The sequence below is a fragment of the Tachypleus tridentatus genome, chromosome 7 (genome assembly GCF_004210375.1).
Source record: "Tachypleus tridentatus isolate NWPU-2018 chromosome 7, ASM421037v1, whole genome shotgun sequence".
Taxonomy (NCBI): Eukaryota; Metazoa; Arthropoda; class Merostomata; order Xiphosura; family Limulidae; genus Tachypleus; species Tachypleus tridentatus.
Window position 1 is genome coordinate 86523445 of NC_134831.1, and position 17869 is coordinate 86541313.

Sequence of the window (17869 nt, forward strand, 5' to 3'; positions counted from 1 at the left end):
TCCCATATAATAGTATTGTTTCCTATATATTAATATCACTCTGTATTTTATTCATTTTTCTATTTCGTGTATATTAGTATTGTTTCCTAATATATTAATATCACCTGTATTTTTATTCATTTTCTATTTCCGTATATTAGTATTGTTTCATATATTAATATCACCTGTATTTTATTCATTTTTCTAGTTCCCATATTATTGTTTCCTCGTATATTTTTTACATTATCATTTTCTGTAATTCCTGCTCTTTTTATTTTTTTTATTTTTCTATTATGTGAAAACTGTTTTAACATCTTTTAACTGTTGTCACTGCCATCTTTCATATGTGATGCACACATTTTATGTACATCTAAACATGACAGGAATGTCTTCTGTTATTATTGACATAAATGACATCAACATCTGTACTTGTAATGTGCCCTACTAATCATTGCTGCTCTTATTATCCCAAAAAAGAATAGTCAATCTAGTTAAAAATATTTTATGTCACCTTTATTGGGTTATATGTAGTACTGATAAAGATTTAAACACTCATTCAGTTTCACATGTACATAAACAGTCAAAAGATTGTTAGGCTAGTTTGGCCTGCGTTTTGAAATGAATCGTGTATTTTGTTCAGTTTAAAGTCTTGCTCAGTATGTTGGTTATTACACTTTTCCAAAAGTTTAGTAATGCATTTGAAAGCCATGCTGTGTAACATTGAATAGATTCAAAATAGTTATTGGTATCTGAATAGACCTATTTGCTTAAAAGTTCCACCAGTCTATAGAAATACAGAGATAAAAGTTATAGTTTTGTAAATCATCCTTTGAGTATATGCATAAAGATTGGCTCTGCTTACTGTTACTGGGAAGATTTTAAATTTTTCATGAAACATTAAGAACAAGTTATGAAGTAATTTTATAAAAATGATAAAAGTAGCATGAGATAGGTTTAAAAAATTCAAATAACTTAACTTTATTTTAACTAAACATTTTAGTAAACTGAAAACATTGAAGATCAACATGTTGCATTCTTTGGAAATAAGAAGCTTTATGGCTGTCAGGTATTTACAGTGTTAAAGAGTATAATGTGTGTGGTAGAAGGAACACTCTAAATGTCCCTCTGGTGTTAATATATATAATAAACAGTTTGTGTCATGCTTCTTTGTTTTAATAGTAATGGTATACAATTTATATCATTGTTTTGTAACAAAACCCCAATTGATATTGTTAGGTCAACTGGTGGTATTTATGTTGTGAATGTTTAATATACATATTGGTTTGTTTTTTTATTCTTGTTAACTTTGGTGATAGAACAAAACAATTTAATTCAGAAATTATTTAGATTTAGAATTGATATTTTGTCTTTATTGAGCTTAGAGTAAGTTATCGCACAGTACATTTTTAAGCTTAATTATAAAACAAATAATACCCTAGGCTCACTTATTGCACCACCATAAGTTAAATAGCATTTTATTTATATTTTTTAAGTTGTTTATTAACATTGAGGTATAGACAAAAGTAAGATAAAAGTTACCAAGGGTTTCAATGGAGTAGTGTCAACTAAGCCTTTGTTATAATAATGTTTTACACCCAATGCTTATATTTAGCCATTAAATACACCTTCTGTTACTAATGTTAAGATCAGATGATAGCTAGTTGTGTCTTAGTGTGAATGTGTAGTATTTAAAGTGCTCCAGTTTTAATGTCCTCAGTTTTACACTGTTAAATTAGGGATAGCTAGCTGACTTCTGTCTAGTCTTACACTGTTAAATTAGGGATAGCTAGCTGACTTCCCTCTAGTCTTACACTGTTAAATTAGGGATAGCTAGCTGACTTTCCTCTAGTCTTTCACTAGTTTTCAAATTAGGGATAGCTAGCTGACTTCCATCTAGTTTTACACTTCTAAATTAGGGATGGCTAGTGCAGATAGCCCCTCGTAGCATTGCATGAAATTGAAAACAAACAAACATAATTAAAATGTATTAACTGTGGAAACTCTACCAAGTAAAATAGTTCCATATATATTTTGATATCACATCTTCCAATTATTTTAGTTTAGTCACAGAGTCCATCAGTCTCCTTTCACTAAAACTGATTTCTTATTATTACTTTCTGACTTATAGTGTACAATTCCTTCTTCTTGTAATTTTTTGTTAGTTAATTTATGTATAGCAGTTTACTTTATTTTGGTGCACTGGAATTTATCTTGCAGAATTTTTTGTAGTTATATTTTCTTATAACTTCTAGATCTTTTCATGACATGGGACTGGGCAACCTACTTTCATGACTATGGACAAGAAAATAGTAAGTATTGAAGAGTAAACCCACAAGTTGCTGTAGTTCTGCTTGAAAAGTAAGTGGAACATAAAAGTGATCAAAGTTAATTTTAAATGTCACTATAACTTGCTTTATTATAAATTGTTAAAGTCTTTCCAATAATTATTATGCATGTTTTGATTTTTAAAAAAGGAAAAGGAAACGATAGCCACCTAAAAGTTGTATGTTTAGTTACCTAGTTATATGTTGCCCTTAAGAAACCTGATACTATTGATGTCTTACTCCAAGACATGTCCTGCAAGATGTCAAGTTTCATTTTTTAAATTAAAGTTAAGTCTTATTTAGTTTCTCAACTAGTCTTTGACAGATGTAAATACAAATTTAGAAAGAATGAAGGTAAGATGATAAATAGTTGTAGACTGTGATTAAAGTAATGTTTTATTTTTTCTTTCCTTAATGTTAGTTTATTTTAGTATTGGTTAAATTGTTTGATATATATATTTGTTTATGAGGATTATTTTGCATTGTTATCTTAAGATAAGTGTTTAGAACAAAACTAAACCTCCTAAGCTAGCTGAATTTTGTGTTTGGGATTATAGCAAAAAATTTGCTTGCATTTAGGGTACCATGACAGATGAATCAATACCTTCTAATCATCATAAGTATGGTGATATGTTAGACGGCATTATATAATATTCATTACTCGCTTAATTTTTATTTGAACTATATAGGTATTTTGTTTTGATCAGAAGTTGGAAACAGTTGTAGATTTTATTACCAAAATGTTTCTCTCTGTAGATGTTTTTTATCATAGTTATATATTAAACATAACTTGAGAATTCTCTGTATTAATACCATAATTATTAATGAATCAGTTTTAATTGTCCAGAGTTTAATAATAGTTGAATGTCTGTTGTGTAGTCAGTTAATCATACATGCATACAATTTGCACATATTCACAAGATGATAGGTTCCAATGCTTCACATTAAATAAACATTCTTAGATTTTCATCTCCACGTTTAATGTGAGAGTAATAAAACATTGAATACAAAGTAGATAAATATTATCAATATATTATTTTTCTAAGGTAGATAGAAATAAAATCTTAAATTTATGGTATAATGTGTATAACTAAAATTATATTTTACATTTTGAAGTTAATAATCATGAATGTGTTAGTTAATTTAGCCATAATTAGTTTTATTTAGTAGAAAACCACTTAAATTCAGAATGTTTGTTTATTCATATATTTAACAGTGCTTACCACAAATTTGCACAATTAATTGATACTTTCTTGCATATAAATACGATAGTTTTCCTTAACCTTTTTTTTATGATAACTAGGTTACTGGGATTTTTATAATGAAAGAACACCTCATATCTGTTAAAGCATGTCTTGTTAGTTGGCATAACTAAGAATATAGGTACTTGTAGGAATATCATGAAGTATATAGTTTGTACAGGTTGATCTGTAAGTAATTTTGAAAATTTTATATTTAAGGTTGTTCTGTGTGTAAGCTTCTTTATAATATAAGTTATATATGGTTTTAACTATCAGCTTTGAGTTGTACTTATGAGATAAAATTCATGTTTTTGTTTATGTGTTGAAATATCCTTAAGTCATTCAATCAAAGTAATTTTAGAAATATGTAAAGCATATAAGTGTTTGAGTAATTTTGCACAGTAATTATATGTTTAGAAGTTACACTGTGCACAAAAAAGCTTCTCTACTACAATAAAAAATACAACTGTTCATGAGTAGTTTGTTGATCCTGATTCTAAAAAATTGTTGAATATTACTGATCAACCTCTAGTTTTGAGTTATCTTATGTTTATTCTAAATATTCTTATATATTGTGAAAATAACTGTCTCTGATAACTTTATTTATTTATTGAAAATTGCATTTAAGAATGTTAAAAAACAACGTGTAATTATATACTGAAAATACACTAAGCTATGTTTAAAACTTTCATCATGGTATTATTATTTATTTCTTTTACAAAATACCTGACTGACTTATAGCATCTTTTATGTATGTTGTTAGTTTCATGCTATAAGAATCAACAGTAATCTTCTGTCATCACATGATTCCACTGTCTTTCTTTATGTTACTGTTCTATTATAGACATAACTTAAGGGAAGTGCTCACCAAGATTATTGCTCACTGCACCTAGATCATTTGATAAGAAGCTTAATTAAAAGTGTGAGAAGTGTAACTGTAGTGACATCTTGGACCCAGTTTTCATCTCTGTAAATTCCTAAGAAAATTTTAAAACCTAGTTTGAGTGATTTCCTTGCAGGAAGTTCTTTCTGACTGAGTAATGTTTCAAAATCACCATTCATCAGCACTTCCCAAATCTGTGACCCAACAAAGATACCACCTTTAGATTTTACTCACTAACTTTTGAAACTTATAAGACAGATGGAGTGAGGGAAGAAACATATCTTGATGATTCAGTGAAAGTTGAACTCAACTTTCTGTTCTCCTGGAACATAATTCTCTCACTGGCCATTCCTTTTTTTTTAATGAATTTTATGATATTGGCTATACCAGACAGACTACAGTGTTTAGTATACTCACTTTATAGACTTAGCAGTAGTGGATATTTGATTGCTTCAGGTATAAGCTGCATGTTCTACTATGTTTACAGCATTAATAACAGGAACCAATGGCTTAGTGTTCTCATTATGTAAAAGCACAGTTTTCACACTAACTTTAGATGAATTGGTAAAATGTTTTCTTTCTTGAGAGTATATTCAGTACTTGATTCTTCAATTAGTGCATCAACATTTGTACAGAAACACAAAGTATCTTGCATGCTGTAGTGAGAAGCAAGACTTTATGATAAATTCCATTGCCGTAAATGAAAATTCCCATGCTGTTTCAGTATAAAACAAGTCACAGATCTGATCATTTAGCTCATCTTGTGTGATCAAATGAGGCAGTTTATGCTGAGATGCCACAGGGTAAAATTACTAAATGAAGGAAGTAAAGATGATTCATTGTCTTTTTGCAGTATAACTTCTATTTCCCACTTTGCTGCTGGATGTGACACAAGAAAATCATCCCCATGAGATACTGGTTTCATCACAATCTCTGGATATTTAGTGTATTGTTTAGTTTTGTCTGAATATCCAGAAATATTAATGCAAAAATAACAGTTAGTTAGATGATCTTTGGGCTCACACTGTATCATTGAAATTGTCAATGACACAATTGCTCTTCTTTTATTTAGCCACTGTGTGAAGCTAGATTTGGAAACTGTGCAACACAAATGTAGCATAAACTGTTTAGGTGGTTTTTGGACTTGAAGTGAAAGCAGTCAGTACATAAAATAATTTTCTAAAAAGTATAAAAGAATTATGTTTAGAGAACTAGTTTAAAATATTTTAAAAACAAAATTTTGATTTTATTTGATTATATCACAGGCATGATGTGAGGAAGATGGACTTTGTTTTGAGTGTGCACAGAGCCAGACAAAGTAATCAACTGAGTGAGGGAGTGAAAAGCAGTTGAGAGAGAGGTGTATCACTCTGCCCATTTTAAGCTCAGTTGAAGGACTCCTCAAATATTCCTGGGCAGAAAAGGTGAACATGGAATGAAGCAAAATTGGAGCAAGTCATTATAATTTTATCAAGAACAAGTAGCACATATAAACAATATATATGGAGTTTTACACCAATACAATACAGCTACTGTTTAAAGTTATCAAAAATTTATTCCTTTTGTTCATTAAACTTTCTATGTAAACTTAATTTCACAGTATAAACCTATTGAACTGAGCTGATTGTATGGTATTACACATATTGTTGATAAAGTAGTGAGATACTACAGTATCTTAAAATCTGAAGGTGATGGACAAGTTCTGATTACATATCTGAAACCAAAACTATTTAATTACCCAGAATAACTTGAGTTTTTTCTAGTAGCAAATGATTTGTAATGCAGTGTTACCTAAAACATTGTTTAGGGCAAATTTGTGTGTGCAGACTTATAAAAGAATTGATTGATTGATGAATTTGTGTTATAAAGATAAAAAGTTTTTTTTTGTTTTTTACTTTACAATGGTGTGTTTACACTTTATATTTTATAATGCATGCTTTTGAACCAATTGCAATGTTTATTTATTTATGAAAAGTGTATAACTTCCTTTCAAGTTGTTTTAGAAATAAAATTATTGCTAAAAAATACAAGTTTCAAATAATGCAACATTTTTAAAGGGTCTTATTTTTTTTTAGTAGGTCTTGTTCAGGCTTGTGAATCAAAAAAGATTTGTACAATGTTAATAATATAATTTACTAATTTTTAAAATATTATTAATTTGACCTGTCCATACTTTTAGTGTGAATTAATGTTCTTTACCCCTTAAGGGTGAGAGAAGCAGACAAGAAGAAAATATATTTTCAGCATTAAAAAAGAATCAACGAGACAAGAAGAAGTTGGTAGAAACCGTCCCAAAACAGCTCAGACAGTTAACATCAAACAGTGATTAGTATAATTGTACTTTATTCTTCCCTTTGTTACATATTTTGGTTTCCTATAATTACTGGCTTGATGGAAAATATCCATTGAGTTTTTTGTGTGTTTAATGAATTAGTAAAATGTGACTGTTCAATGTCAAGATCATTGATATCAATTATTCTGAACCAGGTTTTCAGTTAACATTAATAAAATATAAAGATTCTTATCATTCTTTACTGTAGTTTTGTTAAAAATGGACAGTTCTAGAGCAGAGCTTACCATATTCATGTCTGCCATAAAGGAAATTAGGCCAAGAAGTGCACTTTCTACTTATTTCTAACAAAATATATTGACCAGTTTTGATTGTTTGGCTATATAGTTTTAAAATTTTGTGAGAGACAAAAACGTTTATGACACTAAATTATTAAAATTATTTGACCCATGTGTTGCTTTATTTCTCAGTTTTAAATCACTTTTTGTTTAGCCCATTTATTGTGTTATAGAATAGGGAAAGAGTGTGATTCTAAGGGAAGTTTGATATTATAATTAAATTGTGATATTAACACAAATAATAAAAAAACGACATTAAACTCGGGTCAGTGTTATAGTTCTCTTCTAATTTTCCATTTGATTTAATAGCTGGCTCATAACTGTTTGGTCTCAAGGTAATATATAGATAGTAGAAAATGAACTTGAATCATCTAATAAACTGTTGTTGTGACACAACTGAATTCCTTGTGTTTGTCTGAATATAACTTAACAACTAATTGTAAAGTTACATACAGATATTAGAATATAAACAAACCTTGTGGTCTAATAAATAGCAGCTATGATCGATCTAAACTGTCTTCTTTATGATTCAACACACTGATATAGTTGTGTTAAGAGAGTCATCTGTATAAACAATATCTGTAAAGATGTGTTTTCAAAACAAACACCAAGGGCCTTTATGAGATTTTTAGAATGGTACTTAATACAGTTTCTCAAGTGTGGTTCCAGTTATTACTGGAAGAAACATCATCATGTGGATACAAAGTAAAATTGCCAACCTGGTATGTGGTGAAGTAAAATGGTGAGCAGACAATACAGGAGAGAACAGTTAGTATTATATACAATAGTTTAGGTATAGTTGACTGGTATGCTGTAACATAATAATACATTGTGTTATAATAATTCAAAAATGGCTAAATGATTGTTACTATACACAACTGCTGCAACCTAATGGCAGACACTAGAAAACACAATACTCTGACAAGGAAAAAAAATGGTAATGTGATTGTTACCCTGCTAATATGGTATACTGTAATATAGTGGGAGATGCTAAAAACAAACAAACAGTACTACAACCATGAAAAAGTTGCTAAATGATAGTCACTGTGCTGTACCTTGAGGATAGTCTACAAATGGGAAAAGAACTTTAAAAAAATCTTAAAAATGGGAATTATGTTTGACATGTTTCTCTAATAATTGGACACTGAAAGAAGTTAGTTGTGCTTAACTTTTATGAAACATTTAAAATTGTGCCTTTTACTTGTCATATGAGTATGCTACTGGTTGAATTGTAATTGACTAATTAGATAAAATAATTATTAGTTATGTTGTACTGTACATTTTAGGCTCATAATGAATGACACATCATCAGGTTATTATGGGGTATAATTGTCAACAGTTTTTGTACTTTACATTAAATAAACCCCACTATCTGGTAGATGGTGTAGTTAAATACTTTTCCTTTGCAAAGAGGTTTTAGTGGAATAGTCCAGTTCAGTTAATAATAAGATAATATAATTTACTTTGTTTGTGTGAATAATACATACTTCATGAAAAATATGTTAAGATCCAATTTTTTTCATAATTACAGTCATTAAGTGTTGCTTTTTTTTATATATCATTCATGCTTTTTCATTTATAAATTTGACTGCTTATGGGAGAGATGTAATTAAACATTAAGGGGTTCTTTTTTTTTCTCTCTAACACTATACTGTTTCTGCTTCTGTTTGTTACATGAAATGCCAATTTTGAAGGTCCCAAACTTGTAGATGTTTACAGCACTAGAACTACTAGTAAACATTTGTTAATGAAGAAGAATTTTTGTAACATTACTCCTGTTACTGATTGTAAACAGAAGGCTCGGTACTCGTGATTTACATATTATTTTATGTCAGTGCAAATAAAGTACTACATCATGTTTTTGTTTTTTTAATTCTTGGAATACCTATTGTGAATCATATTAGATACTCAAGAGAGATTCAGACAAATGAAAAATCGTATTAGGTACTCAAGAGCAATATAAAATTGTGAATCATATTAGATACTCAAGAGATTCAGACAAATAAAAAGGTACAATATAAAATTGTGAATCATATTAGATACTCAAGAGATTCAGACAAATAAAAGGTACAATATAAAATTGTGAATCATATTAGATACTCAAGAGATTCAGACAAATAAAAAGGTACAATATAAAATTGTGAATCATATTAAATACTCAAGAGATTCAGACAAATAAAAAGGTACAATATAAAATTGCATAATCATTAGATACTCAAGAGATTCAGACAAATGAAAAGATACAATATAAAATTGTGAATCATATTAGATACTCAAGAGATTCAGACAAATAAAAAGGTACAATATAAAATTGTGAATCATATTAAATACTCAAGAGATTTGGACAAATAAAAAGGTACAATATAAAATTCTAACAAAAGATGTTTAGGTAGTGAGTAAAAAACTTTCATGTTTTGTTTTTGTTGTGAAAAAGTCAGAGTGGTCTTTTAACTAATATAAAAGAATTTGTTAATGACAGTGCAAGTTCCCTTGCACATGCCTTTAGCAGTTACAAAGATTAGTGATAAGGGTTAAAATTTTCTGTGACCATCAGTTGTCTTAAGGGTTCAAAATATTTGTAAGCTAATAACCATCATGAAGGGTGGAAAGTTCTGTGAGGTATCAGCCCCTGTGTTTCTTAAATGTTTTCACAAAAACTCGTAGTTGTTTACAATCCATTTCGTCAGGTTGAACTTCAGTGGTCACATCATGATTCAAACTGCTTACTCTTGAATGTTCAACATTTAGTTGTTTCTTGTCCCAGCCTTTTGTATTACTATGTTTTGACCATATGCATTTTTTTTTTTCAGAATAATATGTTACTCTGGACATGAATAATTAGTGTAAATATGTGTATATTGCTTTGATGTTTTGAACTATGAAGTGCTTCTTTATGTTTAGTTTTACACTTCTGGAAAGAGCTAAAACCATTTAACTGAATTGGGATTTTAACACTCGTTAAAAGGTTATAAAATTTGATAATATGGTCATGCTTTTGCTTTTGTGTAAATAATAAAAATTTATCTAGGAACTAACTTTAAAACATAATATTTACAAGTAGATTTCAAATAAAACAAGTCAGAACTATTTTGTGTGTGTGTGTGTGTGTGTGTGTTTGGAAAATATTTTATTAATCATTATAAACTTATAACTGCTGCAAAGAAACTGTATAACATACTTATTTTTCTGGTTGTGTTAGATGTTGATATTTTTCAGTTTGAAGAAATCAAGTATTGTGGAATGTTTTTTTGTTTAGTAACTAAGAAAGATATTTATCTGCATAGTACGTTGTACATTTTTTTTGTTTGTGGGGTACATTTTTTTTTCCACAAAATAGTTTTGTAACTATCTGTCCATACCTTTGTTGCTGAGTTTTTGGGAGATAGTTTTCAAGTGCCTTTTGTGTGCAAACCAAACAATTCCATAAAATCAGTTTATAAATGTTTGGTAAATTGATCCAATTTAATAATACCATTTTTTTGCTTGAGTTGTATATAGAGCTATATTTATATGTTTATGTACACAGTATATTTATTATCTGTTTTGGTTTCTGAAAATATTGGATGGATGAATGGATAGAATACATTAAAAGTTAATTGTATACTTATTGTTGTTTTGTTAGCTGGTGTTTATTTTTAATGTTTTAAAGAGTAATTTGTATGTATTAACCAGTACTATATTATATGAAACTATATTGTTTTATCCAATAACAAACAAGCATACTTCAATGACATATTGGTTGTTGTTTTTTTTTAAGTTAAGAAATAATAATACAGTTGTTAACAGAATGACTAGTACACAGTTTCCAAAAAATGTTTTTTGTAGATTGTTTTTATTATAGGCTGTGTTTGACTTACAGATATTGCTGTATAGTCACAGTTCTTTGTAGTAACATGTACTATGCAACTCTAGATACGTATACTTCTCCCTCAAGTACTTTTGTCAGACATCATTTCATTTGTAGGTCATAAAAATGTGATGAATATAATCTACAGCCTTTGTTACTGTTTGTTTTTAACAACTAAAATAAGAAGACAATTTTTATGACACATTATCAAGATGTTCCTCTCATTTAATACTTCTGCTTATAATGACGTAAAATTATTTTTTATGGAAGTAAACATTACAACTTTATTCAACATACATTATTATTGTGGCATTATATTTCTGATTTTATTTCATAACATTCAGTTTGAGATGTTTTAAGGATAGTTTGGTACAGCTGTAGCAATGTATTAATGTCTGATAACTTTTTTAGTGTTCGTCTTTCTTTTGTTCATGAATTCATATGTCCTAATGTGTTATTAAATACAGTTATTGTGAAGGAAAAAGAAAATTTATTGAATTTTTAACATGATACAGGATATTTGAATATTTTGAGTTATTTGCTTGAATCATTTCATAATATTCAATATGAAGAATGAAGATTTAACAATCTGGATTAAACAGAAGTTTATTTATACATTGCTATTTATCTTTAGTTAAGAAATTTTTACATTTTTATGTTAGAGATTGCATCTTTTGATTTCCCATCCTATGTTATAATCCTTGTACAAATTTTACAATCCTAGTCATTCCCTTGTTGATCAAGTCTGTATGTATATCTTCCCCCTTAAATAGCTGATTGGCAAATAGCAGTATTTTACACCAGCTGTTATTATCTTTGAAGAAAGTTCACTGAATAAAGTAAATTAACATTTTTCCATGAATATTTTTAGTATGATACAGGCATGTTCTCAAAGCTCTCTTTGCCTTCAATTGAAGGTTTACTGTTAGTAATAGGGATAACACAAGATGTGTGTGTAAAAATATTTTATATATCAATTTTTTTTACTTCCAATAAAAAACTTGCTTACAAGAAAACGTGGACAGTTTCACACTATTAATTCATCACCTCTTTTGTATGCCTTTTTTCAAGGAGCTACCACTAATAAAAATGGCCATTCTGAATATTTATAGTTTATTAACTAAGTGTGTAATAATCACACAATCTCACATTTTCTTATTGTAGTAACAGAACAAAAAGTGTATTATACATACAGCTGTGATTGTTTCACAATTTTGGTTTGGAATGTTTAAAAACGAGTGGTGTTCAAGTAGGAGGTTTTGCAAGTTAAACAAAGGAAATTTGACAATTTTTAGATTATAAAATGTATTTTTAACTTTAATACTTTGGTCTACTTTCATCATTTTTGGAGTAGTGATCAAGTTCACACAGTAGATCGTTCATTTGTCAATTTTCAAAAAAGTAATTTAGAGAACTATGCAAGGGTTTGTTGGCTGTGGTTTGTATATTTGTACATAAATTTTCACAATGTACTACGAGAGACTTTGTATGCTGCAGTAATTATTAAGTTTTGTATTGATTGTATTTTATTTATGTGTTTCAGTCCTATGTTTAACCATACTGGAAATGCATATTCGATAGTAGGTCGTATATATGTTTTGTAGATTTTTATTATGTTGTCTGGTGAGGTTTCTTGGTTTTTGTCGGTTAGACGATTTGCATAATTTCTGCGTTTCCAATTTTTTTAAAATACATTATTTGCATGTTTCACCCACGTTAATTTCGTATTGACGGTTAAATCTAACAGGTTTGTTGTGGTCTGGAGAAGTGTTTCGCTCGTGTGTAATTTGGAAGGATCTCTTTTATGTTTTGTTTGTGAATGTAACTAATTGATTTTTGGTAAGTTTGGTTTAATACAATATTTCTCACAGTATTCTTCTATATTATCTAACAACAGTTGTAGATTTGTCGCTGTTACGGATGGGGTGGGACCACTTTTCCAGACCACAACATCCTCCGCGAATTGTGATGCATACTCCAAGTTTGGGTGTTTTAGGACATATTGATGAACAGAATAGGGCTACTTACCCCTTTTTGGGGGACACCAACCTCTGGAATAAAGGCGAAGGTTCCCTTGATGAAATAATAATTAGTGATGTCGAGAAAACCCACTTGTAGAGAAATATATGTTAAAACGGCATCGTCAGGTTTACAAAGGGTGACCGAAGAAGGTCGAAATTTTGTTCGCTCCTCAACGTAAAATATTTTCTCAACCCAAACGAGCCGTTTTTACATGTATAAGGTTCCCCTGAATTTATTTTCCAACTTCTATCTTCCAGGAAGTTAGATAGCCAGGTGATCTGTGGTCTGTCTCTTTATTTTCTAAATTCATTTTTAATTCTAGTGATTTTCAAGTTATTTCTAAACAATTTGATAGTCTATTACCAATTATTCTTTCGAGAATTTTTTTTACACTGCTGGCCAGGCTGATCGGGGGGTAATTGTTTGGTTTACTTGTTGGTTTTCCTTTTTTTATGGAACACAAAGACTATTGCTTGCTTCCAAAATACCGGGATGTATCCAGAACTGAGTGATAAGTTTAAAATTGCTGTTATGTGTTCACACAGTTCCTGAACGCCTTTTCAAAAAGGAGAATAGCTTGTATGTCATCGTTTCCTGGTGTCTTGTCTTTTGTATATTTTATTGTTAGTTTCGCTTCCTTTCGTGTTATTTGTTTGATTGTTTTTGTAATTTCACGCAAAGCTTCACGAGGGCTATTTGCGCTAGCCGTCCCTAATTCAGCAGTGTAAGACTAGAGGGAAAGCACTAGTCATCACTACTCACCGCCAGCTCTTGGACTACTCTTTTTACCAAAGAATAGAGGGATTCATCGTACATTATAACGCCCCATGACTGAAAGGGTGAGCATGTTTGGTGTGACGAGAATTCGAACCCGCGACCCACAGATCACGAGTCGAAAGTCTGAACCCACCTGGGTAAATTGGTACATGCTCTCGCAAGTGTTGATTTTGGTACATGTGCGCACATGTGTGTTTCAGATTTTGTTTTCTTTACTATTTTCACGTGTGGTTGATTGGAGTAGAGACAGTGATTTCTTCTTTCATTCAACAGATATAGATATACAAGGATTAATTTGCTACATGGTTTAGTAACTGCTGATTTTGCAACAAGATATTCTGATTCTTCGATTGTTTGTGAATGGAGTTTTTCTCCTGCTATGTAACATGGATGAGAGTGTATTTGATTTTAAGAAAACAAATAATAATTTATTGTCTGCAGTATATTAATAAGCAATGTGAAATAGTTTTATACATATGATTCTGTACACTTTTTTATACAACAAAGTAACAGTTTAATATGAATTTTGTAAATCAAACGTTTTTCAATCCGCTTTTGACGGTGAGGTATGTAGTTCTCTTCAGCGTCGAATAATTCCTGTAACCGATATAAGTTTCATTTACAATGTAGGTGTCTTATACAAGGGTTCTAATGCAATATCAAAATGAAAGAACACGTGAATTTATGTTGTAACTAGGGTTAACATTTTCTTACTTTATATAAAAAAATTCGAAATAATAGTATGTAGAATGTGATTCATGTAGTGAAATTATCTTGTTGCTGTTATGTAAAAGCACTGAATTTTTCATATTATAATCTTACCCTTCCTCTGAATCGGAGGACTTTAAACTTATGACTTTAATAACAAGAAGTAAATAATAAAACAATTAAAATGATTTTTATCAAATAGCCTGAAACTTTAGACAATTAAAAAGGTTTGTGAAACAGGAATTGGCCTATAAATTTAGTTAACACCACTGTGTTCTTTAGTAGCAAATCATATATTAAGAAGTTCTTTTAATTAACGTTTTCAGTGGGGTCGAACCCAACAGCTGTGTGGGTATGCGTCGTACTATACTTTATGGCCTAGGATCCGTTTAGTGTCCTCCCTATTAATTGTATGCCCACACAGTATGGTGGGGATGAAGGTGAAGAGCGTGGGTTTATTGCATCGGGGTACTTCTTCCGTCCAGGAGGAACCATTCTACTTTCAGTGACCTCCAAATATTCTAAAAGTAGAAAGAAAACATTTTTTTATTAGACTCATTTGTTAAAAGTGCGATAAAATTGAGTGTTGTTGAAATTGGTGTTTTACGACTTCCGTTATCTACCACAAGAGGGGGGAACAGTTCAATTTGTTCTTTCTTATTAACTGAGAAACTACTGTGTTTAGTCCACACTTAATGTCTAAACGTGTTTTCAAGCATTGTAAGTCCGCAGACTAAGATATTTCTTAGCGTAACAATGATTTTGAAGTTACATCCACTTACTAGACTTGTTCATTGAGGAAACCAGTCTTCCCACTAGCACGGTGGTATGTCTGCGGCCTTACAATGCTTGAAAACAAGTTTAGATACTAAATGTAGGCTAAACACAGATAGCCCCTTTCCGTAGCTTCTCAGTCAATAAAAAAGAACAAATTGAACTTTCCTCCTCTAGTGGCAGTTAACGAAAGTACTAAAATACCAATTTCAACAAGAATAAATTTTATCGTACTTTCAACAAATGAGTCTAATAAATAAAATACACGTTTTCTTTCTACTTTTAGAATATTTGGAGGCCAATGAAGGTGGAATGGTTCCTCCTGCACGGTATAATACCCCGGAGCGATGAACAAACGTTAACGAGACATTTCGAGAACCCACGCTCTCCCCATCACCCAAAACTCAGTGTGTGTGTATACAATTGATGACCACATGGCAGGGTCATACAATTAATAAGGAGAACACTATACAGTTCCTAGGCTATGAAGTATAGTACCACGCATACCCACACAGCTGTTGGGTTCGACCCCATTGAAAACGTTAATTAAAAGAACTTCTTAATATATGATTTGCTACTAAAGAACACAGTGGTGTTAACTAAATTTATAGGCCAATTCCTGTTTCACAAACCTTTTTAATTGTCTAAAGTTTCAGGTTATTTGATAAAAATCATTTTAGTTGTTTTATTATTTACTTCTTGTTATTAAAGTCAAGTTGTACATAAATTATTTATCTATTGAAAACACTATATGGGTTACATCATACACCTAAACTGCCCTGACATCCAGTGAAATGTGAATTACAGTCAGTAAATAAGATTAGTAATTATTAGAACATGAGCTGTGAAGTTATTGTGTGCACATTTGTTATTTATTTTATTTCTACAAATAACTTTAATAATATGATAAAAGTATAATGTTATTATATTTTAATTACAATTTAATGTTTATTTGTCTTTCTGAATTATTTACTATAATATATGAAATATGCTATTAAGCGCAATCTACATTACATAAACTAATTGTGTAAAATCTCACTGGTTGAAGTATAATATTTATAATTGGTTAAAGATGTAATACTGAAGACATTTTACAATGTTATTCATTGTGACCAACACTTGTTTTAAAAAGTACAGTTTTCTTTCATTGTTTCATGTTTAACTATATGGTGTAAGGAAGCAACATTGACCACGATATAATATTTCACATTGTTCGTATGTCATTTGAATAAATGGGAAGAGAAACATAGTGTTCTAATTAGTAGTTTTAAAATATAAAACACATTATTATACTTGTGTTGTGAATTGTTTGTATATTTCTTTTATCAGTCAGTAATTCAAATACCACCGGTATTGTTATTTGAACAATAAACAGAAATGCGAGGAATGTGAGAAAAGTATCACCTCTTGTCTATTGTTGGCTTTGTTCTTTCGAGGACTAGCCTGCAATGTGAGAAAGACAAAGATGAACTGCACAAAGAGATGGGTCGATATGCAAATAATTAAACGTGTCAAAAGATAGAAATAAATACATTTTCATAATATCTTATTATAAATGGAGCTGAAAGCTCATTCTAAATCCCATATTTAAAGGTTTTCTTGATAATTTGTATAGTAAATCTACTTACACTCATGAAATACTGTTCAGTAGTGGTATAGATATGTCTCGTGTATGATGATTTTTTAACGATAAATTTAAGGTTTCATAATCTAATTGTATCAAAACCCATACTTAAAGTTCTTAATATAATTGTAAAATAATAAAATGATACTAGATGCATAACGAAAATATTCATCCCTGGATATCAATAAAGTAGTCAGTCTGGCATGTGTGTTGTTCAGACTTATTAATAAAGTAGTCAGTCAGTCATGTATGTTGTTTAGAAGTATCACTGAAGTAGTCAATCAGGCAGGGATGTTATTCAAAAGTATCACTAAAGAAGTCAATCTGGTATGTATATTATTCAAAAGTATGACTAAAGTTGTCAATCAGGCATTATGTTGTTCAGAAGTATCAATAAAGTAGTCAGTCAGACATATATGTTGTTCGAAAGTATCACTGAAGTAGTCAAATAAACAGATATGTTGTTCACAAGTGTCACTAAAGTCGTCAAATAGGCATGTATGTTGTTCATAAGTATCACCAAAGTATTCAATCAGGCATGTATATTGTTCAGAAGTATCATGAAGTAGTCAGTCACGAATAATGTTTTTCAGAAGTATCATTAAAGTAGTCAGTCAGGCATGAATGTTGTTCAGAAGTCTCACTAAAGTAGTCAACGAGACATGTATGTTGTTCAGAAGTATCACTAAAGTAGTCAATCAGACGTGTATGTTGTTCAGAAGTATGACTAAACTAGTGAATGAGACTTGAATATTGTTCAGTAGTATCACTAAAGTAGTCACTCAGACAGGTATGTTGTTCATAAGTTTCACTAAAGTAGCCAACCAGACATGTATGTTTTTAAGTTATATCACTAAAGTAGTCAATCTGACATGTATGTTATTCAGAAGTATCAGTATAGTAGTCAATAAGGCATGTATGTTGTTCAGAAGTATCACTAAAGTAGTCAATCAGGCAGTTGTGTTGTTCAGAAGTATCACAAAAGTAGTAAATCAGGCAGGTATGTTGTTCAGAAGTATCAGTAGATTAGTCAACCAGACATATATGTTGTTCATTAGTATC

General features: G+C 30.1%; 1 long non-coding RNA gene across 1 annotated transcript in view; it reads left to right on the forward strand.

Moving 5' to 3' along the window:
- Positions 1–1030: 1030 nt before the first annotated feature.
- The window catches only part of LOC143256112 (uncharacterized), an 88624-nt gene continuing 71785 nt past the window's right edge, over positions 1031–17869 (forward strand). The window contains exons 1-3 of the long non-coding RNA XR_013031082.1: positions 1031–1045; positions 2232–2288; positions 5281–5851. This is a non-coding gene — a long non-coding RNA (uncharacterized LOC143256112). The remainder of the gene's footprint in view (positions 1046–2231; positions 2289–5280; positions 5852–17869) is intronic.